The 26,296-nt window shown below is 51.0% G+C and overlaps 13 non-coding genes across 13 annotated transcripts; all 13 read left to right on the top strand.

The window, feature by feature from the left end:
* The first annotated feature begins 1,622 nt into the window (after positions 1–1,622).
* Positions 1,623–1,716, top strand: LOC117700480 (small nucleolar RNA SNORD116). The gene has a single exon (XR_004605490.1). It is a non-coding gene; the product is annotated as a small nucleolar RNA SNORD116 (small nucleolar RNA).
* Positions 1,717–3,610: 1,894 nt separating this feature from the next.
* On the top strand, positions 3,611–3,704 carry LOC117700485 (small nucleolar RNA SNORD116). The gene has a single exon (XR_004605491.1). It is a non-coding gene; the product is annotated as a small nucleolar RNA SNORD116 (small nucleolar RNA).
* Positions 3,705–5,553: 1,849 nt separating this feature from the next.
* Positions 5,554–5,646, top strand: LOC117701167 (small nucleolar RNA SNORD116). Its single transcript, XR_004605645.1, has one exon. It is a non-coding gene; the product is annotated as a small nucleolar RNA SNORD116 (small nucleolar RNA).
* A 1,867-nt stretch (positions 5,647–7,513) lies between these two features.
* Positions 7,514–7,607, top strand: LOC117700492 (small nucleolar RNA SNORD116). The gene has a single exon (XR_004605492.1). It is a non-coding gene; the product is annotated as a small nucleolar RNA SNORD116 (small nucleolar RNA).
* Positions 7,608–9,476: 1,869 nt separating this feature from the next.
* LOC117700499 (small nucleolar RNA SNORD116) lies at positions 9,477–9,570 on the top strand. Its single transcript, XR_004605493.1, has one exon. It is a non-coding gene; the product is annotated as a small nucleolar RNA SNORD116 (small nucleolar RNA).
* A 1,875-nt stretch (positions 9,571–11,445) lies between these two features.
* On the top strand, positions 11,446–11,539 carry LOC117701132 (small nucleolar RNA SNORD116). The gene has a single exon (XR_004605636.1). It is a non-coding gene; the product is annotated as a small nucleolar RNA SNORD116 (small nucleolar RNA).
* A 1,868-nt stretch (positions 11,540–13,407) lies between these two features.
* Positions 13,408–13,501, top strand: LOC117701136 (small nucleolar RNA SNORD116). Its single transcript, XR_004605639.1, has one exon. It is a non-coding gene; the product is annotated as a small nucleolar RNA SNORD116 (small nucleolar RNA).
* Positions 13,502–15,364: 1,863 nt separating this feature from the next.
* LOC117701140 (small nucleolar RNA SNORD116) lies at positions 15,365–15,458 on the top strand. The gene has a single exon (XR_004605640.1). It is a non-coding gene; the product is annotated as a small nucleolar RNA SNORD116 (small nucleolar RNA).
* A 1,849-nt stretch (positions 15,459–17,307) lies between these two features.
* On the top strand, positions 17,308–17,401 carry LOC117700505 (small nucleolar RNA SNORD116). The gene has a single exon (XR_004605494.1). It is a non-coding gene; the product is annotated as a small nucleolar RNA SNORD116 (small nucleolar RNA).
* A 1,871-nt stretch (positions 17,402–19,272) lies between these two features.
* LOC117700512 (small nucleolar RNA SNORD116) lies at positions 19,273–19,366 on the top strand. Its single transcript, XR_004605495.1, has one exon. It is a non-coding gene; the product is annotated as a small nucleolar RNA SNORD116 (small nucleolar RNA).
* Positions 19,367–21,220: 1,854 nt separating this feature from the next.
* On the top strand, positions 21,221–21,313 carry LOC117701174 (small nucleolar RNA SNORD116). Its single transcript, XR_004605647.1, has one exon. It is a non-coding gene; the product is annotated as a small nucleolar RNA SNORD116 (small nucleolar RNA).
* Positions 21,314–23,173: 1,860 nt separating this feature from the next.
* LOC117700525 (small nucleolar RNA SNORD116) lies at positions 23,174–23,267 on the top strand. The gene has a single exon (XR_004605500.1). It is a non-coding gene; the product is annotated as a small nucleolar RNA SNORD116 (small nucleolar RNA).
* A 1,865-nt stretch (positions 23,268–25,132) lies between these two features.
* On the top strand, positions 25,133–25,226 carry LOC117700531 (small nucleolar RNA SNORD116). The gene has a single exon (XR_004605501.1). It is a non-coding gene; the product is annotated as a small nucleolar RNA SNORD116 (small nucleolar RNA).
* The last annotated feature ends 1,070 nt before the right edge of the window (positions 25,227–26,296 follow it).

The following is a 26,296-nucleotide window of genomic DNA, read 5'->3' on the forward strand; positions in this document are numbered from 1 at the left end:
GCTCCAAGGTGTGGCCTGCAGCCCAAGTGCAGAGTAGACTGTGAGGCACAAGTAGGATGAGCAGTGGCACCAAAGCCACTGGGTTGTACACTGGAATGCATGCAAGTGTGTTCAGGCTACCCAGATGCTTTGACATGAACAACCCTGCTGTGTTGCTCCACAGAGTGACTATGGAAAGCTGGCTGCAGGTCCAATGTGGCCAGATGCCTTAGCATGTCTCAGGGACTGTATGACAGTAATGTAATCAGGTGGTTACCAAGAAGACTCTGTGTCTCATGCAGCAAGCTGGATTCCTGGGCCATTGGCTTGGAAAGAGAACAGAGCTTGATAGAGGAAGGGAAAGGCCAAAGTCTGTGATAGAGTTGAGGAAAAACAGACATAGAGAAGAGAGAGAGAGACAGAGAGAGAGAGAGAGAGAGAGAGAGAGAGAGAGAGAGAGAGAGGAGGAGGAAGATAGTGGAAGAGGGAGAAGGAGAGAGAAAGAGACAGAAACAAAGGTAGAGACAGAGAGAAAGTTAGAGAAGAAGAAAGAGACCGAGAGACAGAGATCGCGATACAGAGAGACAAAACAAGTCTGGTGGTGCTTATGGACAAATTAAGCCTGCTACTCCTATGCTGGTTATCAGAACCTTAAGAGGAGGTCAAATTCTGTCTCATGCTAGGACCCTGTAGTATGGAAGCATGTAGCTTTGTAGCCATGGTGGAAGATGCACAAGTGGTGTGCAGAGATACTTAGAGACACAGGGTTTTGCTGGTGATGTAGGCCAGAGCTTCCACCTCATTCTCCTTTGCATTAGGCAAGAGGACCTGAGATTGTTCTTATCAGTTTTATTTTTGTTCTGCCATATTTGATTGAGAAGTACCCTGATTCTTTTGGCAAGGTTGTGCTGGGCGCTGGTGGAGAAGGTTGATGTGTTGGAGCTCCTGGCATGTGCTGTGTCCCTCTAGAGCAGCTCAGATATCATCCTGAAGGCCATGGAGTTAGGGGAGTGCCCAGGAAGCACTTGAGAGCAAAGGGCATGTTTTGTCTCCAGGCAAGGCTTGAGAGGAAAAGCATCCCTGATGTGGAAGGGCAGGGCCCAGAGGTTGGCAAGCGCAGGAGTGTTGAGGGCGCCTGTGTGGTCTGACCATGCCAAAAGAAACAGCAAGCCCATCATCCATCCTGGTTTGCATGGGTCCCAGCGTAATGGCGGCATGTGCTCTCTGCTGTCTTCCCAGGGTCGCATACATTGTCCAGCATGGGCCATGGGTGACTTCCTTGAGGGGAAATGGCCCCACCACATAGGATGCGGTTTGACAGTGGCTGAATGAAGCTCCAGTGACCTGGTTTGGTCTTCCTGAAAGTCCTGAGAGCGCCAGAGATCAAGGTAAGGAACTCAGAAATGGCCCGAGGACTCAAGGTGCTCAGGTCTTGGTGGAGCTGGGAGGAGCTGCCATCCCTGCATCCTGTCCATTCGGGACATGCAGCAGGCTCAGGGCCTCCTGGTGCTCCCAGGTTTGGGGCTTAGGCCCATTCTTCCCTGGTAATGGATGGGCAATATCTTGCAATTCCTTGCTCTCCCCAAAGCCTGAGCACTCCAGACTACCCAGATCCTCTCTGTGCATGGCACTCCATCGTGCTTGGATCTATGATGATTCCCAGTCAAACATTCCTTGGAAAATCTGAACAAAATGAGTGAAAACTCACTACCGCTTCTGTCATCGGGACTGAGGTCCGGCACCTTGGGTCACCCAGGTCCTCTGGGCGTCAGACACAGGCTTGCCAAGCACTCTATTGGCCTTGCCTTCCTCAGGCTCTAGCCAGACTCTCTACAGATGGGGCCTGTGCTTTGCCTACTCTGACAGAAACCATGGCCTAGAACAAAGCAGCCCCCTTTGCTCTAGTGGCATCTTCAGTGGTTGTTGAGGAATTGCTTGGCAGAGACTGAGTAGAAAGTCCTGCCAGCTCCAAGGTGTGGCCTGCAGCCCAAGTGCAGAGTAGACTGTGAGGCACAAGTAGGTATGAGCAGTGGCACCAAAGCCACTGGGTTGTACACTGGAATGCATGCAAGTGTGTTCAGGCTACCCAGATGCTTTGACATGAACAACCCCTGCTGTGTTGCTCCACAGAGTGGACTATGGAAAGCTGGCTGCAGGTCCAATGTGGCCAGATGCCTTAGCATGTCTCAGGGACTGTATGACAGTAATGTAATCAGGTGGTTACCAAGAAGACTCTGTGTCTCATGCAGCAAGCTGGATTCTGGGCCATTGGCCTTGGAAAGAGAACAGAGCTTGATAGAGGAAGGGAAAGGCCAAAGTCTGTGAATAGAGTTGAGGAAAAACAGACATAGAGAAGAGAGAGAGAGACAGAGAGAGAGAGAGAGAGAGAGAGAGAGAGAGAGAGAGAGAGAGAGAGAAGAGAGAGAGAGGAGAGAGAGAGAGAGAGAGAGGAGGAGGAAGATAGTGGAAGAGGGAGAAGGAGAGAGAAAGAGACAGAAACAAAGGTAGAGACAGAGAGAAAGTTAGAGAAGAAGAAAGAGACCGAGAGACAGAGATCCGCGATACAGAGAGACAAAACAAGTCTGGTGGTGCTTATGGACAAATTAAGCCTGCTACTCCTATGCTGGTTATCAGAACCTTAAGAGGAGGTCAAATTCTGTCTCATGCTAGGACCCTGTAGTATGGAAGCATGTAGCTTTGTAGCCATGGTGGAAGATGCACAAGTGGTGTGCAGAGATACTTAGAGACACAGGGTTTTGCTGGTGATGTTGACCAGAGCTTCCACCTCATTCTCCTTTGCATTAGGCAAGAGGACCTGAGATTGTTCTTATCAGTTTTATTTTTGTTCTGCCATATTTGATTGAGAAGTACCCTCATTCTTTTGGCAAGGTTGTGCTGGGCGCTGGTGGAGAAGGTTGATGTGTTGGAGCTCCTGGCATGTGCTGTGTCCCTCTAGAGCAGCTCAGATATCATCCTGAAGGCCATGGAGTTAGGGGAGTGCCCAGGAAGCACTTGAGAGCAAAGGGCATGTTTTGTCTCCAGGCAAGGCTTGAGAGGAAAAGCATCCCTGATGTGGAAGGGCAGGGCCCAGAGGTTGGCAAGAGCAGGAGTGTTGAGGGCGCCTGTGTGGTCTGACCATGCCAAAAGAAACAGCAAGCCCATCATCCATCCTGGTTTGCATGGGTCCCAGCGTAATGGCGGCATGTGCTCTCTGCTGTCTTCCCAGGGTCGCATACATTGTCCAGCATGGGCCATGGGTGACTTCCTTGAGGGGAAATGGCCCCACCACATAGGATGCGGTTTGACAGTGGCTGAATGAAGCTCCAGTGACCTGGTTTGGTCTTCCTGAAAGTCCTGAGAGCGCCAGAGATCAAAGGTAAGGAACTCAGAAATGGCCCGAGGACTCAAGGTGCTCAGGTCTTGGTGGAGCTGGGAGGAGCTGCCATCCCTGCATCCTGTCCATTCGGGACATGCAGCAGGCTCAGGGCCTCCTGGTGCTCCCAGGTTTGGGGCTTAGGCCCATTCTTCCCTGGTAATGGATGGGCAATATCTTGCAATTCCTTGCTCTCCCCAAAGCCTGAGCACTCCAGACTACCCAGATCCTCTCTGTGCATGGCACTCCATCGTGCTTGGATCTATGATGATTCCCAGTCAAACATTCCTTGGAAAATCTGAACAAAATGAGTGAAAACTCACTACCGCTTCTGTCATCGGGACTGAGGTCCGGCACCTTGGGTCACCCAGGTCCTCTGGGTGTCAGACACAGGCTTGCCAAGCACTCTATTGGCCTTGCCTTCCTCAGGCTCTAGCCAGACTCTCTACAGATGGGCCTGTGCTTTGCCTACTCTGACAGAAACCATGGCCTAGAACAAAGCAGCCCCCTTTGCTCTAGTGGCATCTTCAGTGGTTGTTGAGGAATTGCTTGGCAGAGACTGAGTAGAAAGTCCTGCCAGCTCCAAGGTGTGGCCTGCAGCCCAAGTGCAGAGTAGACTGTGAGGCACAAGTAGGATGAGCAGTGGCACCAAAGCCACTGGGTTGTACACTGGAATGCATGCAAGTGTGTTCAGGCTACCCAGATGCTTTGACATGAACAACCCTGCTGTGTTGCTCCACAGAGTGACTATGGAAAGCTGGCTGCAGGTCCAATGTGGCCAGATGCCTTAGCATGTCTCAGGGACTGTATGACAGTAATGTAATCAGGTGGTTACCAAGAAGACTCTGTGTCTCATGCAGCAAGCTGGATTCCTGGGCCATTGGCTTGGAAAGAGAACAGAGCTTGATAGAGGAAGGGAAAGGACAAAGTCTGAGATAGAGTTGAGGAAAAACAGACATAGAGAAGAGAGAGAGAGACAGAGAGAGAGAGAGAGAGAGAGAGGGAGAGAGAGAGAGAGAGAGGAGGAGGAAGATAGTGGAAGAGGGAGAAGGAGAGAGAAAGAGACAGAAACAAAGGTAGAGACAGAGAGAAAGTTAGAGAAGAAGAAAGAGACCGAGAGACAGAGATCACGATACAGAGAGACAAAACAAGTCTGGTGGTGCTTATGGACAAATTAAGCCTGCTACTCCTATGCTGGTTATCAGAACCTTAAGAGGAGGTCAAATTCTGTCTCATGCTAGGACCCTGTAGTATGGAAGCATGTAGCTTTGTAGCCATGGTGGAAGATGCACAAGTGGTGTGCAGAGATACTTAGAGACACAGGGTTTTGCTGGTGATGTTGACCAGAGCTTCCACCTCATTCTCCTTTGCATTAGGCAAGAGGACCTGAGATTGTTCTTATCAGTTTTATTTTTGTTCTGCCATATTTGATTGAGAAGTACCCTCATTCTTTTGGCAAGGTTGTGCTGGGCGCTGGTGGAGAAGGTTGATGTGTTGGAGCTCCTGGCATGTGCTGTGTCCCTCTAGAGCAGCTCAGATATCATCCTGAAGGCCATGGAGTTAGGGGAGTGCCCAGGAAGCACTTGAGAGCAAAGGGCATGTTTTGTCTCCAGGCAAGGCTTGAGAGGAAAAGCATCCCTGATGTGGAAGGGCAGGGCCAGAGGTTGGCAAGAGCAGGAGTGTTGAGGGCGCCTGTGTGGTCTGACCATGCCAAAAGAAACAGCAAGCCCATCATCCATCCTGGTTTGCATGGGTCCCAGCGTAATGGCGGCATGTGCTCTCTGCTGTCTTCCCAGGGTCGCATACATTGTCCAGCATGGGCCATGGGTGACTTCCTTGAGGGGAAATGGCCCCACCACATAGGATGCGGTTTGACAGTGGCTGAATGAAGCTCCAGTGACCTGGTTTGGTCTTCCTGAAAGTCCTGAGAGCGCCAGAGATCAAAGGTAAGGAACTCAGAAATGGCCCGAGGACTCAAGGTGCTCAGGTCTTGGTGGAGCTGGGAGGAGCTGCCATCCCTGCATCCTGTCCATTCGGGACATGCAGCAGGCTCAGGGCCTCCTGGTGCTCCCAGGTTTGGGGCTTAGGCCCATTCTTCCCTGGTAATGGATGGGCAATATCTTGCAATTCCTTGCTCTCCCCAAAGCCTGAGCACTCCAGACTACCCAGATCCTCTCTGTGCATGGCACTCCATCGTGCTTGGATCTATGATGATTCCCAGTCAAACATTCCTTGGAAAATCTGAACAAATGAGTGAAAACTCACTACCGCTTCTGTCATCGGGACTGAGGTCCGGCACCTTGGGTCACCCAGGTCCTCTGGGCGTCAGACACAGGCTTGCCAAGCACTCTATTGGCCTTGCCTTCCTCAGGCTCTAGCCAGACTCTCTACAGATGGGCCTGTGCTTTGCCTACTCTGACAGAAACCATGGCCTAGAACAAAGCAGCCCCCTTTGCTCTAGTGGCATCTTCAGTGGTTGTTGAGGAATTGCTTGGCAGAGACTGAGTAGAAAGTCCTGCCAGCTCCAAGGTGTGGCCTGCAGCCCAAGTGCAGAGTAGACTGTGAGGCACAAGTAGGATGAGCAGTGGCACCAAAGCCACTGGGTTGTACACTGGAATGCATGCAAGTGTGTTCAGGCTACCCAGATGCTTTGACATGAACAACCCTGCTGTGTTGCTCCACAGAGTGACTATGGAAAGCTGGCTGCAGGTCCAATGTGGCCAGATGCCTTAGCATGTCTCAGGGACTGTATGACAGTAATGTAATCAGGTGGTTACCAAGAAGACTCTGTGTCTCATGCAGCAAGCTGGATTCCTGGGCCATTGGCTTGGAAAGAGAACAGAGCTTTGATAGAGGAAGGGAAAGGCCAAAGTCTGAGATAGAGTTGAGGAAAAACAGACATAGAGAAGAGAGAGAGAGAGAGAGAGAGAGAAGAGAGAGAGAGAGAGAGAGAGAGGGAGAGGGAGAGAGAGAGAGAGAGAGGAGGAGGAAGATAGTGGAAGAGGGAGAAGGAGAGAGAAAGAGACAGAAACAAAGGTAGAGACAGAGAGAAAGTTAGAGAAGAAGAAGAGACCGAGAGACAGAGATCGCGATACAGAGAGACAAAACAAGTCTGGTGGTGCTTATGGACAAATTAAGCCTGCTACTCCTATGCTGGTTATCAGAACCTTAAGAGGAGGTCAAATTCTGTCTCATGCTAGGACCCTGTAGTATGGAAGCATGTAGCTTTGTAGCCATGGTGGAAGATGCACAAGTGGTGTGCAGAGATACTTAGAGACACAGGGTTTTGCTGGTGATGTTGACCAGAGCTTCCACCTCATTCTCCTTTGCATTAGGCAAGAGGACCTGAGATTGTTCTTATCAGTTTTATTTTTGTTCTGCCATATTTGATTGAGAAGTACCCTCATTCTTTTGGCAAGGTTGTGCTGGGCGCTTGGTGGAGAAGGTTGATGTGTTGGAGCTCCTGGCATGTGCTGTGTCCCTCTAGAGCAGCTCAGATATCATCCTGAAGGCCATGGAGTTAGGGGAGTGCCCAGGAAGCACTTGAGAGCAAAGGGCATGTTTTGTCTCCAGGCAAGGCTTGAGAGGAAAGCATCCCTGATGTGGAAGGGCAGGGCCCAGAGGTTGGCAAGAGCAGGAGTGTTGAGGGCGCCTGTGTGGTCTGACCATGCCAAAAGAAACAGCAAGCCCATCATCCATCCTGGTTTGCATGGGTCCCAGCGTAATGGCGGCATGTGCTCTCTGCTGTCTTCCCAGGGTCGCATACATTGTCCAGCATGGGCCATGGGTGACTTCCTTGAGGGGAAATGGCCCCACCACATAGGATGCGGTTTGACAGTGGCTGAATGAAGCTCCAGTGACCTGGTTTGGTCTTCCTGAAAGTCCTGAGAGCGCCAGAGATCAAAGGTAAGGAACTCAGAAATGGCCCGAGGACTCAAGGTGCTCAGGTCTTGGTGGAGCTGGGAGGAGCTGCCATCCCTGCATCCTGTCCATTCGGGACATGCAGCAGGCTCAGGGCCTCCTGGTGCTCCCAGGTTTGGGGCTTAGGCCCATTCTTCCCTGGTAATGGATGGGCAATATCTTGCAATTCCTTGCTCTCCCCAAAGCCTGAGCACTCCAGACTACCCAGATCCTCTCTGTGCATGGCACTCCATCGTGCTTGGATCTATGATGATTCCCAGTCAAACATTCCTTGGAAAATCTGAACAAAATGAGTGAAAACTCACTACCGCTTCTGTCATCGGGACTGAGGTCCGGCACCTTGGGTCACCCAGGTCCTCTGGGCGTCAGACACAGGCTTGCCAAGCACTCTATTGGCCTTGCCTTCCTCAGGCTCTAGCCAGACTCTCTACAGATGGGCCTGTGCTTTGCCTACTCTGACAGAAACCATGGCCTAGAACAAAGCAGCCCCCTTTGCTCTAGTGGCATCTTCAGTGGTTGTTGAGGAATTGCTTGGCAGAGACTGAGTAGAAAGTCCTGCCAGCTCCAAGGTTGTGGCCTGCAGCCCAAGTGCAGAGTAGACTGTGAGGCACAAGTAGGATGAGCAGTGGCACCAAAGCCACTGGGTTGTACACTGGAATGCATGCAAGTGTGTTCAGGCTACCCAGATGCTTTGACATGAACAACCCTGCTGTGTTGCTCCACAGAGTGACTATGGAAAGCTGGCTGCAGGTCCAATGTGGCCAGATGCCTTAGCATGTCTCAGGGACTGTATGACAGTAATGTAATCAGGTGGTTACCAAGAAGACTCTGTGTCTCATGCAGCAAGCTGGATTCCTGGGCCATTGGCTTGGAAAGAGAACAGAGCTTGATAGAGGAAGGGAAAGGCCAAAGTCTGAGATAGAGTTGAGGAAAAACAGACATAGAGAAGAGAGAGGAGAGACAGAGAGAGAGACGAGAGATGAGAGAGAGAGAGAGAGAGAGAGGGAGAGAGAGAGAGAGAGAGGAGGAGGAAGATAGTGGAAGAGGGAGAAGGAGAGAGAAAGAGACAGAAACAAAGGTAGAGACAGAGAGAAAGTTAGAGAAGAAGAAAGAGACCGAGAGACAGAGATCGCGATACAGAGAGACAAAACAAGTCTGGTGGTGCTTATGGACAAATTAAGCCTGCTACTCCTATGCTGGTTATCAGAACCTTAAGAGGAGGTCAAATTCTGTCTCATGCTAGGACCCTGTAGTATGGAAGCATGTAGCTTTGTAGCCATGGTGGAAGATGCACAAGTGGTGTGCAGAGATACTTAGAGACACAGGGTTTTGTTGGTGATGTTGACCAGAGCTTCCACCTCATTCTCCTTTGCATTAGGCAAGAGGACCTGAGATTGTTCTTATCAGTTTTATTTTTGTTCTGCCATATTTGATTGAGAAGTACCCTCATTCTTTTGGCAAGGTTGTGCTGGGCGCTGGTGGAGAAGGTTGATGTGTTGGAGCTCCTGGCATGTGCTGTGTCCCTCTAGAGCAGCTCAGATATCATCCTGAAGGCCATGGAGTTAGGGGAGTGCCAGGAAGCACTTGAGAGCAAAGGGCATGTTTTGTCTCCAGGCAAGGCTTGAGAGGAAAAGCATCCCTGATGTGGAAGGGCAGGGCCCAGAGGTTGGCAAGCGCAGGAGTGTTGAGGGCGCCTGTGTGGTCTGACCATGCCAAAAGAAACAGCAAGCCCATCATCCATCCTGGTTTGCATGGGTCCCAGCGTAATGGCGGCATGTGCTCTCTGCTGTCTTCCCAGGGTCGCATACATTGTCCAGCATGGGCCATGGGTGACTTCCTTGAGGGGAAATGGCCCCACCACATAGGATGCGGTTTGACAGTGGCTGAATGAAGCTCCAGTGACCTGGTTTGGTCTTCCTGAAAGTCCTGAGAGCGCCAGAGATCAAAGGTAAGGAACTCAGAAATGGCCCGAGGACTCAAGGTGCTCAGGTCTTGGTGGAGCTGGGAGGAGCTGCCATCCCTGCATCCTGTCCATTCGGGACATGCAGCAGGCTCAGGGCCTCCTGGTGCTCCCAGGTTTGGGGCTTAGGCCCATTCTTCCCTGGTAATGGATGGGCAATATCTTGAAATTCCTTCCTCTCCCCAAAGCCTGAGCACTCCAGACTACCCAGATCCTCTCTGTGCATGGCACTCCATCGTGCTTGGATCTATGATGATTCCCAGTCAAACATTCCTTGGAAAATCTGAACAAAATGAGTGAAAACTCACTACCGCTTCTGTCATCGGGACTGAGGTCCGGCACCTTGGGTCACCCAGGTCCTCTGGGCGTCAGACACAGGCTTGCCAAGCACTCTCTTGGCCTTGCCTTCCTCAGGCTCTAGCCAGACTCTCTACAGATGGGCCTGTGCTTTGCCTACTCTGACAGAAACCATGGCCTAGAACAAAGCAGCCCCCTTTGCTCTAGTGGCATCTTCAGTGGTTGTTGAGGAATTGCTTGGCAGAGACTGAGTAGAAAGTCCTGCCAGCTCCAAGGTGTGGCCTGCAGCCCAAGTGCAGAGTAGACTGTGAGGCACAAGTAGGATGAGCAGTGGCACCAAAGCCACTGGGTTGTACACTGGAATGCATGCAAGTGTGTTCAGGCTACCCAGATGCTTTGACATGAACAACCCTGCTGTGTTGCTCCACAGAGTGACTATGGAAAGCTGGCTGCAGGTCCAATGTGGCCAGATGCCTTAGCATGTCTCAGGGACTGTATGACAGTAATGTAATCAGGTGGTTACCAAGAAGACTCTGTGTCTCATGCAGCAAGCTGGATTCCTGGGCCATTGGCTTGGAAAGAGAACAGAGTTTGATAGAGGAAGGGAAAGGCCAAAGTCTGAGATAGAGTTGAAAAACAGACATAGAGAAGAGAGAGAGAGACAGAGAGAGAGAGAGAGAGAGAGAGAGAGAGAGAGAGAGAGAGAGAGAGAGAGGGAGAGAGAGAGAGAGAGAGGAGGAGGAAGATAGTGGAAGAGGGAGAAGGAGAGAGAAAGAGACAGAAACAAAGGTAGAGACAGAGAGAAAGTTAGAGAAGAAGAAAGAGACCGAGAGACAGAGATCGCGATACAGAGAGACAAAACAAGTCTGGTGGTGCTTATGGACAAATTAAGCCTGCTACTCCTATGCTGGTTATCAGAACCTTAAGAGGAGGTCAAATTCTGTCTCATGCTAGGACCCTGTAGTATGGAAGCATGTAGCTTTGTAGCCATGGTGGAAGATGCACAAGTGGTGTGCAGAGATACTTAGAGACACAGGGTTTTGCTGGTGATGTTGACCAGAGCTTCCACCTCATTCTCCTTTGCATTAGGCAAGAGGACCTGAGATTGTTCTTATCAGTTTTATTTTTGTTCTGCCATATTTGATTGAGAAGTACCCTCATTCTTTTGGCAAGGTTGTGCTGGGCGCTGGTGGAGAAGGTTGATGTGTTGGAGCTCCTGGCATGTGCTGTGTCCCTCTAGAGCAGCTCAGATATCATCCTGAAGGCCATGGAGTTAGGGGAGTGCCCAGGAAGCACTTGAGAGCAAAGGGCATGTTTTGTCTCCAGGCAAGGCTTGAGAGGAAAAGCATCCCTGATGTGGAAGGGCAGGGCCCAGAGGTTGGCAAGCGCAGGAGTGTTGAGGGCGCCTGTGTGGTCTGACCATGCCAAAAGAAACAGCAAGCCCATCATCCATCCTGGTTTGCATGGGTCCCAGCGTAATGGCGGCATGTGCTCTCTGCTGTCTTCCCAGGGTCGCATACATTGTCCAGCATGGGCCATGGGTGACTTCCTTGAGGGGAAATGGCCCCACCACATAGGATGCGGTTTGACAGTGGCTGAATGAAGCTCCAGTGACCTGGTTTGGTCTTCCTGAAAGTCCTGAGAGCGCCAGAGATCAAAGGTAAGGAACTCAGAAATGGCCCGAGGACTCAAGGTGCTCAGGTCTTGGTGGAGCTGGGAGGAGCTGCCATCCCTGCATCCTGTCCATTCGGGACATGCAGCAGGCTCAGGGCCTCCTGGTGCTCCCAGGTTTGGGGCTTAGGCCCATTCTTCCCTGGTAATGGATGGGCAATATCTTGCAATTCCTTGCTCTCCCCAAAGCCTGAGCACTCCAGACTACCCAGATCCTCTCTGTGCATGGCACTCCATCGTGCTTGGATCTATGATGATTCCCAGTCAAACATTCCTTGGAAAATCTGAACAAAATGAGTGAAAACTCACTACCGCTTCTGTCATCGGGACTGAGGTCTGGCACCTTGGGTCACCCAGGTCCTCTGGGCGTCAGACACAGGCTTGCCAAGCACTCTATTGGCCTTGCCTTCCTCAGGCTCTAGCCAGACTCTCTACAGATGGGCCTGTGCTTTGCCTACTCTGACAGAAAACCATGGCCTAGAACAAAGCAGCCCCCTTTGCTCTAGTGGCATCTTCAGTGGTTGTTGAGGAATTGCTTGGCAGAGACTGAGTAGAAAGTCCTGCCAGCTCCAAGGTGTGGCCTGCAGCCCAAGTGCAGAGTAGACTGTGAGGCACAAGTAGGATGAGCAGTGGCACCAAAGCCACTGGGTTGTACACTGGAATGCATGCAAGTGTGTTCAGGCTACCCAGATGCTTTGACATGAACAACCCTGCTGTGTTGCTCCACAGAGTGACTATGGAAAGCTGGCTGCAGGTCCAATGTGGCCAGATGCCTTAGCATGTCTCAGGGACTGTATGACAGTAATGTAATCAGGTGGTTACCAAGAAGACTCTGTGTCTCATGCAGCAAGCTGGATTCCTGGGCCATTGGCTTGGAAAGAGAACAGAGCTTGATAGAGGAAGGGAAAGGCCAAAGTCTGTGATAGAGTTGAGGAAAAACAGACATAGAGAAGAGAGAGAGAGACAGAGAGAGAGAGAGAGAGAGAGAGAGAGAGAGAGAGAGAGAGAGAGAGAGAGAGAGAGAGAGGAGGAGGAAGATAGTGGAAGAGGGAGAAGGAGAGAGAAAGAGACAGAAACAAAGGTAGAGACAGAGAGAAAGTTAGAGAAGAAGAAGAGACCGAGAGACAGAGATCGCGATACAGAGAGACAAAACAAGTCTGGTGGTGCTTATGGACAAATTAAGCCTGCTACTCCTATGCTGTGTTATCAGAACCTTAAGAGGAGGTCAAATTCTGTCTCATGCTAGGACCCTGTAGTATGGAAGCATGTAGCTTTGTAGCCATGGTGGAAGATGCACAAGTGGTGTGCAGAGATACTTAGAGACACAGGGTTTTGCTGGTGATGTTGACCAGAGCTTCCACCTCATTCTCCTTTGCATTAGGCAAGAGGACCTGAGATTGTTCTTATCAGTTTTATTTTTGTTCTGCCATATTTGATTGAGAAGTACCCTCATTCTTTTGGCAAGGTTGTGCGGGCGCTGGTGGAGAAGGTTGATGTGTTGGAGCTCCTGGCATGTGCTGTGTCCCTCTAGAGCAGCTCAGATATCATCCTGAAGGCCATGGAGTTAGGGGAGTGCCCAGGAAGCACTTGAGAGCAAAGGGCATGTTTTGTCTCCAGGCAAGGCTTGAGAGGAAAAGCATCCCTGATGTGGAAGGGCAGGGCCCAGAGGTTGGCAAGCGCAGGAGTGTTGAGGGCGCCTGTGTGGTCTGACCATGCCAAAAGAAACAGCAAGCCCATCATCCATCCTGGTTTGCATGGGTCCCAGCGTAACGGCGGCATGTGCTCTCTGCTGTCTTCCCAGGGTCGCATACATTGTCCAGCATGGGCCATGGGTGACTTCCTTGAGGGGAAATGGCCCCACCACATAGGATGCGGTTTGACAGTGGCTGAATGAAGCTCCAGTGACCTGGTTTGGTCTTCCTGAAAGTCCTGAGAGCGCCAGAGATCAAAGGTAAGGAACTCAGAAATGGCCCGAGGACTCAAGGTGCTCAGGTCTTGGTGGAGCTGGGAGGAGCTGCCATCCCTGCATCCTGTCCATTCGGGACATGAAGCAGGCTCAGGGCCTTCTGGTGCTCCCAGGTTTGGGGCTTAGGCCCATTCTTCCCTGGTAATGGATGGGCAATATCTTGCAATTCCTTGCTCTCCCCAAAGCCTGAGCACTCCAGACTACCCAGATCCTCTCTGTGCATGGCACTCCATCGTGCTTGGATCTATGATGATTCCCAGTCAAACATTCCTTGGAAAATCTGAACAAAATGAGTGAAAACTCACTACCGCTTCTGTCATCGGGACTGAGGTCTGGCACCTTGGGTCACCCAGGTCCTCTGGGCGTCAGACACAGGCTTGCCAAGCACTCTATTGGCCTTGCCTTCCTCAGGCTCTAGCCAGACTCTCTACAGATGGGCCTGTGCTTTGCCTACTCTGACAGAAACCATGGCCTAGAACAAAGCAGCCCCCTTTGCTCTAGTGGCATCTTCAGTGGTTGTTGAGGAATTGCTTGGCAGAGACTGAGTAGAAAGTCCTGCCAGCTCCAAGGTGTGGCCTGCAGCCCAAGTGCAGAGTAGACTGTGAGGCACAAGTAGGATGAGCAGTGGCACCAAAGCCACTGGGTTGTACACTGGAATGCATGCAAGTGTGTTCAGGCTACCCAGATGCTTTGACATGAACAACCCTGCTGTGTTGCTCCACAGAGTGACTATGGAAAGCTGGCTGCAGGTCCAATGTGGCCAGATGCCTTAGCATGTCTCAGGGACTGTATGACAGTAATGTAATCAGGTGGTTACCAAGAAGACTCTGTGTCTCATGCAGCAAGCTGGATTCCTGGGCCATTGGCTTGGAAAGAGAACAGAGCTTGATAGAGGAAGGGAAAGGCCAAAGTCTGTGATAGAGTTGAGGAAAAACAGACATAGAGAAGAGAGAGAGAGACAGAGAGAGAGAGAGAGAGAGAGAGAGAGAGAGAGAGAGAGGGAGAGAGAGAGAGAGGAGGAGGAAGATAGTGGAAGAGGGAGAAGGAGAGAGAAAGAGACAGAAACAAAGGTAGAGACAGAGAGAAAGTTAGAGAAGAAGAAAGAGACCGAGAGACAGAGATCGCGATACAGAGAGACAAAACAAGTCTGGTGGTGCTTATGGACAAATTAAGCCTGCTACTCCTATGCTGGTTATCAGAACCTTAAGAGGAGGTCAAATTCTGTCTCATGCTAGGACCCTGTAGTATGGAAGCATGTAGCTTTGTAGCCATGGTGGAAGATGCACAAGTGGTGTGCAGAGATACTTAGAGACACAGGGTTTTGCTGGTGATGTTGACCAGAGCTTCCACCTCATTCTCCTTTGCATTAGGCAAGAGGACCTGAGATTGTTCTTATCAGTTTTATTTTTGTTCTGCCATATTTGATTGAGAAGTACCCTCATTCTTTTGGCAAGGTTGTGCTGGGCGCTGGTGGAGAAGGTTGATGTGTTGGAGCTCCTGGCATGTGCTGTGTCCCTCTAGAGCAGCTCAGATATCATCCTGAAGGCCATGGAGTTAGGGGAGTGCCCAGGAAGCACTTGAGAGCAAAGGGCATGTTTTGTCTCCAGGCAAGGCTTGAGAGGAAAAGCATCCCTGATGTGGAAGGGCAGGGCCCAGAGGGTGGCAAGCGCAGGAGTGTTGAGGGCGCCTGTGTGGTCTGACCATGCCAAAAGAAACAGCAAGCCCATCATCCATCCTGGTTTGCATGGGTCCCAGCGTAATGGCGGCATGTGCTCTCTGCTGTCTTCCCAGGGTCGCATACATTGTCCAGCATGGGCCATGGGTGACTTCCTTGAGGGGAAATGGCCCCCACCACATAGGATGCGGTTTGACAGTGGCTGAATGAAGCTCCAGTGACCTGGTTTGGTCTTCCTGAAAGTCCTGAGAGCGCCAGAGATCAAAGGTAAGGAACTCAGAAATGGCCCGAGGACTCAAGGTGCTCAGGTCTTGGTGGAGCTGGGAGGGGCTGCCATCCCTGCATCCTGTCCATTCGGGACATGCAGCAGGCTCAGGGCCTCCTGGTGCTCCCAGGTTTGGGGCGTAGGCCCATTCTTCCCTGGTAATGGATGGGCAATATCTTGCAATTCCTTCCTCTCCCCAAAGCCTGAGCACTCCAGACTACCCAGATCCTCTCTGTGCATGGCACTCCATCGTGCTTGGATCTATGATGATTCCCAGTCAAACATTCCTTGGAAAATCTGAACAAAATGAGTGAAAACTCACTACCGCTTCTGTCATCGGGACTGAGGTCTGGCACCTTGGGTCACCCAGGTCCTCTGGGCGTCAGACATAGGCTTGCCAAGCACTCTATTGCCCTTGCCTTCCTCAGGCTCTAGCCAGACTCTCTACAGATGGGCCTGTGCTTTGCCTACTCTGACAGAAACCATGGCCTAGAACAAAGCAGCCCCCTTTGCTCTAGTGGCATCTTCAGTGGTTGTTGAGGAATTGCTTGGCAGAGACTGAGTAGAAAGTCCTGCCAGCTCCAAGGTGTGGCCTGCAGCCCAAGTGCAGAGTAGACTGTGAGGCACAAGTAGGATGAGCAGTGGCACCAAAGCCACTGGGTTGTACACTGGAATGCATGCAAGTGTGTTCAGGCTACCCAGATGCTTTGACATGAACAACCCTGCTGTGTTGCTCCACAGAGTGACTATGGAAAGCTGGCTGCAGGTCCAATGTGGCCAGATGCCTTAGCATGTCTCAGGGACTGTATGACAGTAATGTAATCAGGTGGTTACCAAGAAGACTCTGTGTCTCATGCAGCAAGCTGGATTCCTGGGCCATTGGCTTGGAAAGAGAACAGAGCTTGATAGAGGAAGGGAAAGGCCAAAGTCTGTGATAGAGTTGAGGAAAAACAGACATAGAGAAGAGAGAGAGAGACAGAGAGAGAGAGAGAGAGAGAGAGGGAGAGAGAGAGAGAGAGAGGAGGAGGAAGATAGTGGAAGAGGGAGAAGGAGAGAGAAAGAGACAGAAACAAAGGTAGAGACAGAGAGAAAGTTAGAGAAGAAGAAAGAGACCGAGAGACAGAGATCGCGATACAGAGAGACAAAACAAGTCTGGTGTGCTTATGGACAAATTAAGCCTGCTACTCCTATGCTGGTTATCAGAACCTTAAGAGGAGGTCAAATTCTGTCTCATGCTAGGACCCTGTAGTATGGAAGCATGTAGCTTTGTAGCCATGGTGGAAGATGCACAAGTGGTGTGCAGAGATACTTAGAGACACAGGGTTTTGCTGGTGATGTTGACCAGAGCTTCCACCTCATTCTCCTTTGCATTAGGCAAGAGGACCTGAGATTGTTCTTATCAGTTTTATTTTTGTTCTGCCATATTTGATTGAGAAGTACCCTCATTCTTTTGGCAAGGTTGTGCTGGGCGCTGGTGGAGAAGGTTGATGTGTTGGAGCTCCTGGCATGTGCTGTGTCCCTCTAGAGCAGCTCAGATATCATCCTGAAGGCCATGGAGTTAGGGGAGTGCCCAGGAAGCACTTGAGAGCAAAGGGCATGTTTTGTCTCCAGGCAAGGCTTGAGAGGAAAAGCATCCCTGATGTGGAAGGGCAGGGCCCAGAGGTTGGCAAGCGCAGGAGTGTTGAGGGCGCCTGTGTGGTCTGACCATGCCAAAAGAAACAGCAAGCCCATCATCCATCCTGGTTTGCATGGGTCCCAGCGTAATGGCGGCATGTGCTCTCTGCTGTCTTCCCAGGGTCGCATACATTGTCCAGCATGGGCCATGGGTGACTTCCTTGAGGGGAAATGGCCCCACCACATAGGATGCGGTTTGACAGTGGCTGAATGAAGCTCCAGTGACCTGGTTTGGTCTTCCTGAAAGTCCTGAGAGCGCCAGAGATCAAAGGTAAGGAACTCAGAAATGGCCCGAGGACTCAAGGTGCTCAGGTCTTGGTGGAGCTGGGAGGAGCTGCCATCCCTGCATCCTGTCCATTCGGGACATGCAGCAGGCTCAGGGCCTCCTGGTGCTCCCAGGTTTGGGGCTTAGGCCCATTCTTCCCTGGTAATGGATGGGCAATATCTTGCAATTCCTTGCTCTCCCCAAAGCCTGAGCACTCCAGACTACCCAGATCCTCTCTGTGCATGGCACTCCATCGTGCTTGGATCTATGATGATTCCCAGTCAAACATTCCTTGGAAAATCTGAACAAAATGAGTGAAAACTCACTACCGCTTCTGTCATCGGGACTGAGGTCCGGCACCTTGGGTCACCCAGGTCCTCTGGGCGTCAGACACAGGCTTGCCAAGCACTCTATTGGCCTTGCCTTCCTCAGGCTCTAGCCAGACTCTCTACAGATGGGCCTGTGCTTTGCCTACTCTGACAGAAACCATGGCCTAGAACAAAGCAGCCCCCCTTTGCTCTAGTGGCATCTTCAGTGGTTGTTGAGGAATTGCTTGGCAGAGACTGAGTAGAAAGTCCTGCCAGCTCCAAGGTGTGGCCTGCAGCCCAAGTGCAGAGTAGACTGTGAGGCACAAGTAGGATGAGCAGTGGCACCAAAGCCACTGGGTTGGTACACTGGAATGCATGCAAGTGTGTTCAGGCTACCCAGATGCTTTGACATGAACAACCCTGCTGTGTTGCTCCACAGAGTGACTATGGAAAGCTGGCTGCAGGTCCAATGTGGCCAGATGCCTTAGCATGTCTCAGGGACTGTATGACAGTAATGTAATCAGGTGGTTACCAAGAAGACTCTGTGTCCTCATGCAGCAAGCTGGATTCCTGGGCCATTGGCTTGGAAAGAGAACAGAGCTTGATAGAGGAAGGGAAAGGCCAAAGTCTGTGATAGAGTTGAGGAAAAACAGACATAGAGAAGAGAGAGAGAGACAGAGAGAGAGAGAGAGAGAGAGAGAGAGAGAGAGAGAGAGAGGGAGAGGAAGAGAGAGAGAGGAGGAGGAAGATAGTGGAAGAGGGAGAAGGAGAGAGAAAGAGACAGAAACAAAGGTAGAGACAGAGAGAAAGTTAGAGAAGAAGAAAGAGACCGAGAGACAGAGATCGCGATACAGAGAGACAAACAAAGTCTGGTGGTGCTTATGGACAAATTAAGCCTGCTACTCCTATGCTGGTTATCAGAACCTTAAGAGGAGGTCAAATTCTGTCTCATGCTAGGACCCTGTAGTATGGAAGCATGTAGCTTTGTAGCCATGGTGGAAGATGCACAAGTGGTGTGCAGAGATACTTAGAGACACAGGGTTTTGCTGGTGATGTTGACCAGAGCTTCCACCTCATTCTCCTTTGCATTAGGCAAGAGGACCTGAGATTGTTCTTATCAGTTTTATTTTTGTTCTGCCATATTTGATTGAGAAGTACCCTCATTCTTTTGGCAAGGTTGTGCTGGGCGCTGGTGGAGAAGGTTGATGTGTTGGAGCTCCTGGCATGTGCTGTGTCCCTCTAGAGCAGCTCAGATATCATCCTGAAGGCCATGGAGTTAGGGGAGTGCCCAGGAAGCACTTGAGAGCAAAGGGCATGTTTTGTCTCCAGGCAAGGCTTGAGAGGAAAAGCATCCCTGATGTGGAAGGGCAGGGCCCAGAGGTTGGCAAGAGCAGGAGTGTTGAGGGCGCCTGTGTGGTCTGACCATGCCAAAAGAAACAGCAAGCCCATTCATCCATCCTGGTTTGCATGGGTCCCAGCGTAATGGCGGCATGTGCTCTCTGCTGTCTTCCCAGGGTCGCATACATTGTCCAGCATGGGCCATGGGTGACTTCCTTGAGGGGAATGGCCCCACCACATAGGATGCGGTTTGACAGTGGCTGAATGAAGCTCCAGTGACCTGGTTTGGTCTTCCTGAAAGTCCTGAGAGCGCCAGAGATCAAAGGTAAGGAACTCAGAAATGGCCCGAGGACTCAAGGTGCTCAGGTCTTGGTGGAGCTGGGAGGAGCTGCCATCCCTGCATCCTGTCCATTCGGGACATGCAGCAGGCTCAGGGCCTCCTGGTGCTCCCAGGTTTGGGGCTTAGGCCCATTCTTCCCTGGTAATGGATGGGCAATATCTTGCCATTCCTTGCTCTCCCCAAAGCCTGAGCACTCCAGACTACCCAGATCCTCTCTGTGCATGGCACTCCATCGTGCTTGGATCTATGATGATTCCCAGTCAAACATTCCTTGGAAAATCTGAACAAAATGAGTGAAAACTCACTACCGCTTCTGTCATCGGGACTGAGGTCCGGCACCTTGGGTCACCCAGGTCCTCTGGGCGTCAGACACAGGCTTGCCAAGCACTCTATTGGCCTTGCCTTCCTCAGGCTCTAGCCAGACTCTCTACAGATGGGCCTGTGCTTTGCCTACTCTGACAGAAACCATGGCCTAGAACAAAGCAGCCCCCTTTGCTCTAGTGGCATCTTCAGTGGTTGTTGAGGAATTGCTTGGCAGAGACTGAGTAGAAAGTCCTGCCAGCTCCAAGGTGTGGCCTGCAGCCCAAGTGCAGAGTAGACTGTGAGGCACAAGTAGGATGAGCAGTGGCACCAAAGCCACTGGGTTGTACACTGGAATGCATGCAAGTGTGTTCAGGCTACCCAGATGCTTGACATGAACAACCCTGCTGTGTTGCTCCACAGAGTGACTATGGAAAGCTGGCTGCAGGTCCAATGTGGCCAGATGCCTTAGCATGTCTCAGGGACTGTATGACAGTAATGTAATCAGGTGGTTACCAAGAAGACTCTGTGTCTCATGCAGCAAGCTGGATTCCTGGGCCATTGGCTTGGAAAGAGAACAGAGCTTGATAGAGGAAGGGAAAGGCCAAAGTCTGAGATAGAGTTGAGGAAAAACAGACATAGAGAAGAGAGAGAGAGACAGAGAGAGAGAGAGAGAGAGAGAGAGAGAGAGAGAGAGAGAGAGAGAGAGGAGGAGGAAGATAGTGGAAGAGGGAGAAGGAGAGAGAAAGAGACAGAAACAAAGGTAGAGACAGAGAGAAAGTTAGAGAAGAAGAAAGAGACCGAGAGACAGAGATCGCGATACAGAGAGACAAAACAAGTCTGGTGGTGCTTATGGACAAATTAAGCCTGCTACTCCTATGCTGGTTATCAGAACCTTAAGAGGAGGTCAAATTCTGTCTCATGCTAGGACCCTGTAGTATGGAAGCATGTAGCTTTGTAGCCATGGTGGAAGATGCACAAGTGGTGTGCAGAGATACTTAGAGACACAGGGTTTTGCTGGTGATGTTGACCAGAGCTTCCACCTCATTCTCCTTTGCATTAGGCAAGAGGACCTGAGATTGTTCTTATCAGTTTTATTTTTGTTCTGCCATATTTGATTGAGAAGTACCCTCATTCTTTTGGCAAGGTTGTGCTGGGCGCTGGTGGAGAAGGTTGATGTGTTGGAGCTCCTGGCATGTGCTGTGTCCCTCTAGAGCAGCTCAGATATCATCCTGAAGGCCATGGAGTTAGGGGAGTGCCCGGAAGCACTTGAGAGCAAAGGGCATGTTTTGTCTCCAGGCAAGGCTTGAGAGGAAAAGCATCCCTGATGTGGAAGGGCAGGGCCCAGAGGTTGGCAAGCGCAGGAGTGTTGAGGGCGCCTGTGTGGTCTGACCATGCCAAAAGAAACAGCAAGCCCATCATCCATCCTGGTTTGCATGGGTCCCAGCGTAATGGCGGCATGTGCTCTCTGCTGTCTTCCCAGGGTCGCATACATTGTCCAGCATGGGCCATGGGTGACTTCCTTGAGGGGAAATGGCCCCACCACATAGGATGCGGTTTGACAGTGGCTGAATGAAGCTCCAGTGACCTGGTTTGGTCTTCCTGAAAGTCCTGAGAGCGCCAGAGATCAAAGGTAAGGAACTCAGAAATGGCCCGAGGACTCAAGGTGCTCAGGTCTTGGTGGAGCTGGGAGGAGCTGCCATCCCTGCATCCTGTCCATTCGGGACATGCAGCAGGCTCAGGGCCTCCTGGTGCTCCCAGGTTTGGGGCTTAGGCCCATTCTTCCCTGGTAATGGATGGGCAATATCTTGCAATTCCTTGCTCTCCCCAAAGCCTGAGCACTCCAGACTACCCAGATCCTCTCTGTGCATGGCACTCCATCGTGCTTGGATCTATGATGATTCCCAGTCAAACATTCCTTGGAAAATCTGAACAAATGAGTGAAAACTCACTACCGCTTCTGTCATCGGGACTGAGGTCCGGCACCTTGGGTCACCCAGGTCCTCTGGGCGTCAGACACAGGCTTGCCAAGCACTCTATTGGCCTTGCCTTCCTCAGGCTCTAGCCAGACTCTCTACAGATGGGCCTGTGCTTTGCCTACTCTGACAGAAACCATGGCCTAGAACAAAGCAGCCCCCTTTGCTCTAGTGGCATCTTCAGTGGTTGTTGAGGAATTGCTTGGCAGAGACTGAGTAGAAAGTCCTGCCAGCTCCAAGGTGTGGCCTGCAGCCCAAGTGCAGAGTAGACTGTGAGGCACAAGTAGGATGAGCAGTGGCACCAAAGCCACTGGGTTGTACACTGGAATGCATGCAAGTGTGTTCAGGCTACCCAGATGCTTTGACATGAACAACCCTGCTGTGTTGCTCCACAGAGTGACTATGGAAAGCTGGCTGCAGGTCCAATGTGGCCAGATGCCTTAGCATGTCTCAGGGACTGTATGACAGTAATGTAATCAGGTGGTTACCAAGAAGACTCTGTGTCTCATGCAGCAAGCTGGATTCCTGGGCCATTGGCTTGGAAAGAGAACAGAGCTTGATAGAGGAAGGGAAAGGCCAAAGTCTGAGATAGAGTTGAGGAAAAACAGACATAGAGAAGAGAGAGAGAGACAGAGAGAGAGAGAGAGAGAGAGAGAGAGAGAGAGAGAGGGAGAGAGAGAGAGAGGAGGAGGAAGATAGTGGAAGAGGGAGAAGGAGAGAGAAAGAGACAGAAACAAAGGTAGAGACAGAGAGAAAGTTAGAGAAGAAGAAAGAGACCGAGAGACAGAGATCGCGATACAGAGTAGACAAAACAAGTCTGGTGGTGCTTATGGACAAATTAAGCCTGCTACTCCTATGCTGGTTATCAGAACCTTAAGAGGAGGTCAAATTCTGTCTCATGCTAGGACCCTGTAGTATGGAAGCATGTAGCTTTTGTAGCCATGGTGGAAGATGCACAAGTGGTGTGCAGAGATACTTAGAGACACAGGGTTTTGCTGGTGATGTTGACCAGAGCTTCCACCTCATTCTCCTTTGCATTAGGCAAGAGGACCTGAGATTGTTCTTATCAGTTTTATTTTTGTTCTGCCATATTTGATTGAGAAGTATCCTCATTCTTTTGGCAAGGTTGTGCTGGGCGCTGGTGGAGAAGGTTGATGTGTTGGAGCTCCTGGCATGTGCTGTGTCCCTCTAGAGCAGCTCAGATATCATCCTGAAGGCCATGGAGTTAGGGGAGTGCCCAGGAAGCACTTGAGAGCAAAGGGCATGTTTTGTCTCCAGCAAGGCTTGAGAGGAAAAGCATCCCTGATGTGGAAGGGCAGGGCCCAGAGGTTGGCAAGAGCAGGAGTGTTGAGGGCGCCTGTGTGGTCTGACCATGCCAAAAGAAACAGCAAGCCATCATCCATCCTGGTTTGCATGGGTCCCAGCGTAATGGCGGCATGTGCTCTCTGCTGTCTTCCCAGGGTCGCATACATTGTCCAGCATGGGCCATGGGTGACTTCCTTGAGGGGAAATGGCCCCACCACATAGGATGCGGTTTGACAGTGGCTGAATGAAGCTCCAGTGACCTGGTTTGGTCTTCCTGAAAGTCCTGAGAGCGCCAGAGATCAAAGGTAAGGAACTCAGAAATGGCCCGAGGACTCAAGGTGCTCAGGTCTTGGTGGAGCTGGGAGGAGCTGCCATCCCTGCATCCTGTCCATTCGGGACATGCAGCAGGCTCAGGGCCTCCTGGTGCTCCCAGGTTTGGGGCTTAGGCCCATTCTTCCCTGGTAATGGATGGGCAATATCTTGCAATTCCTTGCTCTCCCCAAAGCCTGAGCACTCCAGACTACCCAGATCCTCTCTGTGCATGGCACTCCATCGTGCTTGGATCTATGATGATTCCCAGTCAAACATTCCTTGGAAAATCTGAACAAAATGAGTGAAAACTCACTACCGCTTCTGTCATCGGGACTGAGGTCCGGCACCTTGGGTCACCCAGGTCCTCTGGGCGTCAGACACAGGCTTGCCAAGCACTCTATTGGCCTTGCCTTCCTCAGGCTCTAGCCAGACTCTCTACAGATGGGCCTGTGCTTTGCCTACTCTGACAGAAACCATGGCCTAGAACAAAGCAGCCCCCTTTGCTCTAGTGGCATCTTCAGTGGTTGTTGAGGAATTGCTTGGCAGAGACTGAGTAGAAAGTCCTGCCAGCCTCCAAGGTGTGGCCTGCAGCCCAAGTGCAGAGTAGACTGTGAGGCACAAGTAGGATGAGCAGTGGCACCAAAGCCACTGGGTTGTACACTGGAATGCATGCAAGTGTGTTCAGGCTACCCAGATGCTTTGACATGAAACAACCCTGCTGTGTTGCTCCACAGAGTGACTATGGGAAAGCTGGCTGCAGGTCCAATGTGGCCAGATGCCTTAGCATGTCTCAGGGACTGTATGACAGTAATGTAATCAGGTGGTTACCAAGAAGACTCTGTGTCTCATGCAGCAAGCTGGATTCCTGGGCCATTGGCTTGGAAAGAGAACAGAGCTTGATAGAGGAAGGGAAAGGCCAAAGTCTGAGATAGAGTTGAGGAAAAAACAGACATAGAGAAGAGAGAGAGAGAGAGAGACAGAGAGAGAGAGAGAAGAGAGAGAGAGAGAGAGAGAGAGAGAGAGAGAGAGGAGGAAGATAGTGGAAGAGGGAGAAGGAGAGAGAAAGAGACAGAAACAAAGGTAGAGACAGAGAGAAAGTTAGAGAAGAAGAAAGAGACCGAGAGACAGAGATCGCGATACAGAGAGACAAAACAAGTCTGGTGGTGCTTATGGACAAATTAAGCCTGCTACTCCTATGCTGGTTATCAGAACCTTAAGAGGAGGTCAAATTCTGTCTCATGCTAGGACCCTGTAGTATGGAAGCATGTAGCTTTGTAGCCATGGTGGAAGATGCACAAGTGGTTGTGCAGAGATACTTAGAGACACAGGGTTTTTCTGGTGATGTTGACCAGAGCTTCCACCTCATTCTCCTTTGCATTAGGCAAGAGGACCTGAGATTGTTCTTATCAGTTTTATTTTTGTTCTGCCATATTTGATTGAGAAGTACCCTCATTCTTTTGGCAAGGTTGTGCTGGGCGCTGGTGGAGAAGGTTGATGTGTTGGAGCTCCTGGCATGTGCTGTGTCCCTCTAGAGCAGCTCAGATATCATCCTGAAGGCCATGGAGTTAGGGGAGTGCCCAGGAAGCACTTGAGAGCAAAGGGCATGTTTTGTCTCCAGGCAAGGCTTTGAGAGGAAAAGCATCCCTGATGTGGAAGGGCAGGGCCCAGAGGTTGGCAAGAGCAGGAGTGTTGAGGGCGCCTGTGTGGTCTGACCATGCCAAAAGAAACAGCAAGCCCATCATCCATCCTGGTTTGCATGGGTCCCAGCGTAATGGCGGCATGTGCTCTCTGCTGTCTTCCCAGGGTCGCATACATTGTCCAGCATGGGCCATGGGTGACTTCCTTGAGGGGAAATGGCCCCACCACATAGGATGCGGTTTGACAGTGGCTGAATGAAGCTCCAGTGACCTGGTTTGGTCTTCCTGAAAGTCCTGAGAGCGCCAGAGATCAAAGGTAAGGAACTCAGAAATGGCCCGAGGACTCAAGGTGCTCAGGTCTTGGTGGAGCTGGGAGGAGCTGCCATCCCTGCATCCTGTCCATTCGGGACATGCAGCAGGCTCAGGCCTCCTGGTGCTCCCAGGTTTGGGGCTTAGGCCCATTCTTCCCTGGTAATGGATGGGCAATATCTTGCAATTCCTTGCTCTCCCCAAAGCCTGAGCACTCCAGACTACCCAGATCCTCTCTGTGCATGGCACTCCATCGTGCTTGGATCTATGATGATTCCCAGTCAAACATTCCTTGGAAAATCTGAACAAAATGAGTGAAAACTCACTACCGCTTCTGTCATCGGGACTGAGGTCCGGCACCTGGGGTCACCCAGGTCCTCTGGGCGTCAGACACAGGCTTGCCAAGCACTCTATTGGCCTTGCCTTCCTCAGGCTCTAGCCAGACTCTCTACAGATGGGCCTGTGCTTTGCCTACTCTGACAGAAACCATGGCCTAGAACAAAGCAGCCCCCTTTGCTCTAGTGGCATCTTCAGTGGTTGTTGAGGAATTGCTTGGCAGAGACTGAGTAGAAAGTCCTGCCAGCTCCAAGGTGTGGCCTGCAGCCCAAGTGCAGAGTAGACTGTGAGGCACAAGTAGGATGAGCAGTGGCACCAAAGCCACTGGGTTGTACACTGGAATGCATGCAAGTGTGTTCAGGCTACCCAGATGCTTTGACATGAACAACCCTGCTGTGTTGCTCCACAGAGTGACTATGGAAAGCTGGCTGCAGGTCCAATGTGGCCAGATGCCTTAGCATGTCTCAGGGACTGTATGACAGTAATGTAATCAGGTGGTTACCAAGAAGACTCTGTGTCTCATGCAGCAAGCTGGATTCCTGGGCCATTGGCTTGGAAAGAGAACAGAGCTTGATAGAGGAAGGGAAAGGCCAAAGTCTGAGATAGAGTTGAGGAAAAACAGACATAGAGAAGAGAGAGAGAGACAGAGAGAGAGAGAGAGAGAGAGACAGAGAGAGAGAGAGAGAGAGAGAGAGGAGGAGGAGGAAGAGAGTGGAAGAGGGAGAAGGAGAGAGAAAGAGACAGAAACAAAGGTAGAGACAGAGAGAAAGTTAGAGAAGAAGAAAGAGACCGAGAGACAGAGATCGCGATACAGAGAGACAAAACAAGTCTGGTGGTGCTTATGGACAAATTAAGCCTGCTACTCCTATGCTGGTTATCAGAACCTTAAGAGGAGGTCAAATTCTGTCTCATGCTAGGACCCTGTAGTATGGAAGCATGTAGCTTTGTAGCCATGGTGGAAGATGCACAAGTGGTGTGCAGAGATTACTTAGAGACACAGGGTTTTGCTGGTGATGTTGACCAGAGCTTCCACCTCATTCTCCTTTGCATTAGGCAAGAGGACCTGAGATTGTTCTTATCAGTTTTATT

The sequence above is a fragment of the Arvicanthis niloticus genome, chromosome 1 (assembly GCF_011762505.2).
Source record: "Arvicanthis niloticus isolate mArvNil1 chromosome 1, mArvNil1.pat.X, whole genome shotgun sequence".
In the NCBI taxonomy this organism is placed as follows: domain Eukaryota; kingdom Metazoa; phylum Chordata; class Mammalia; order Rodentia; family Muridae; genus Arvicanthis; species Arvicanthis niloticus.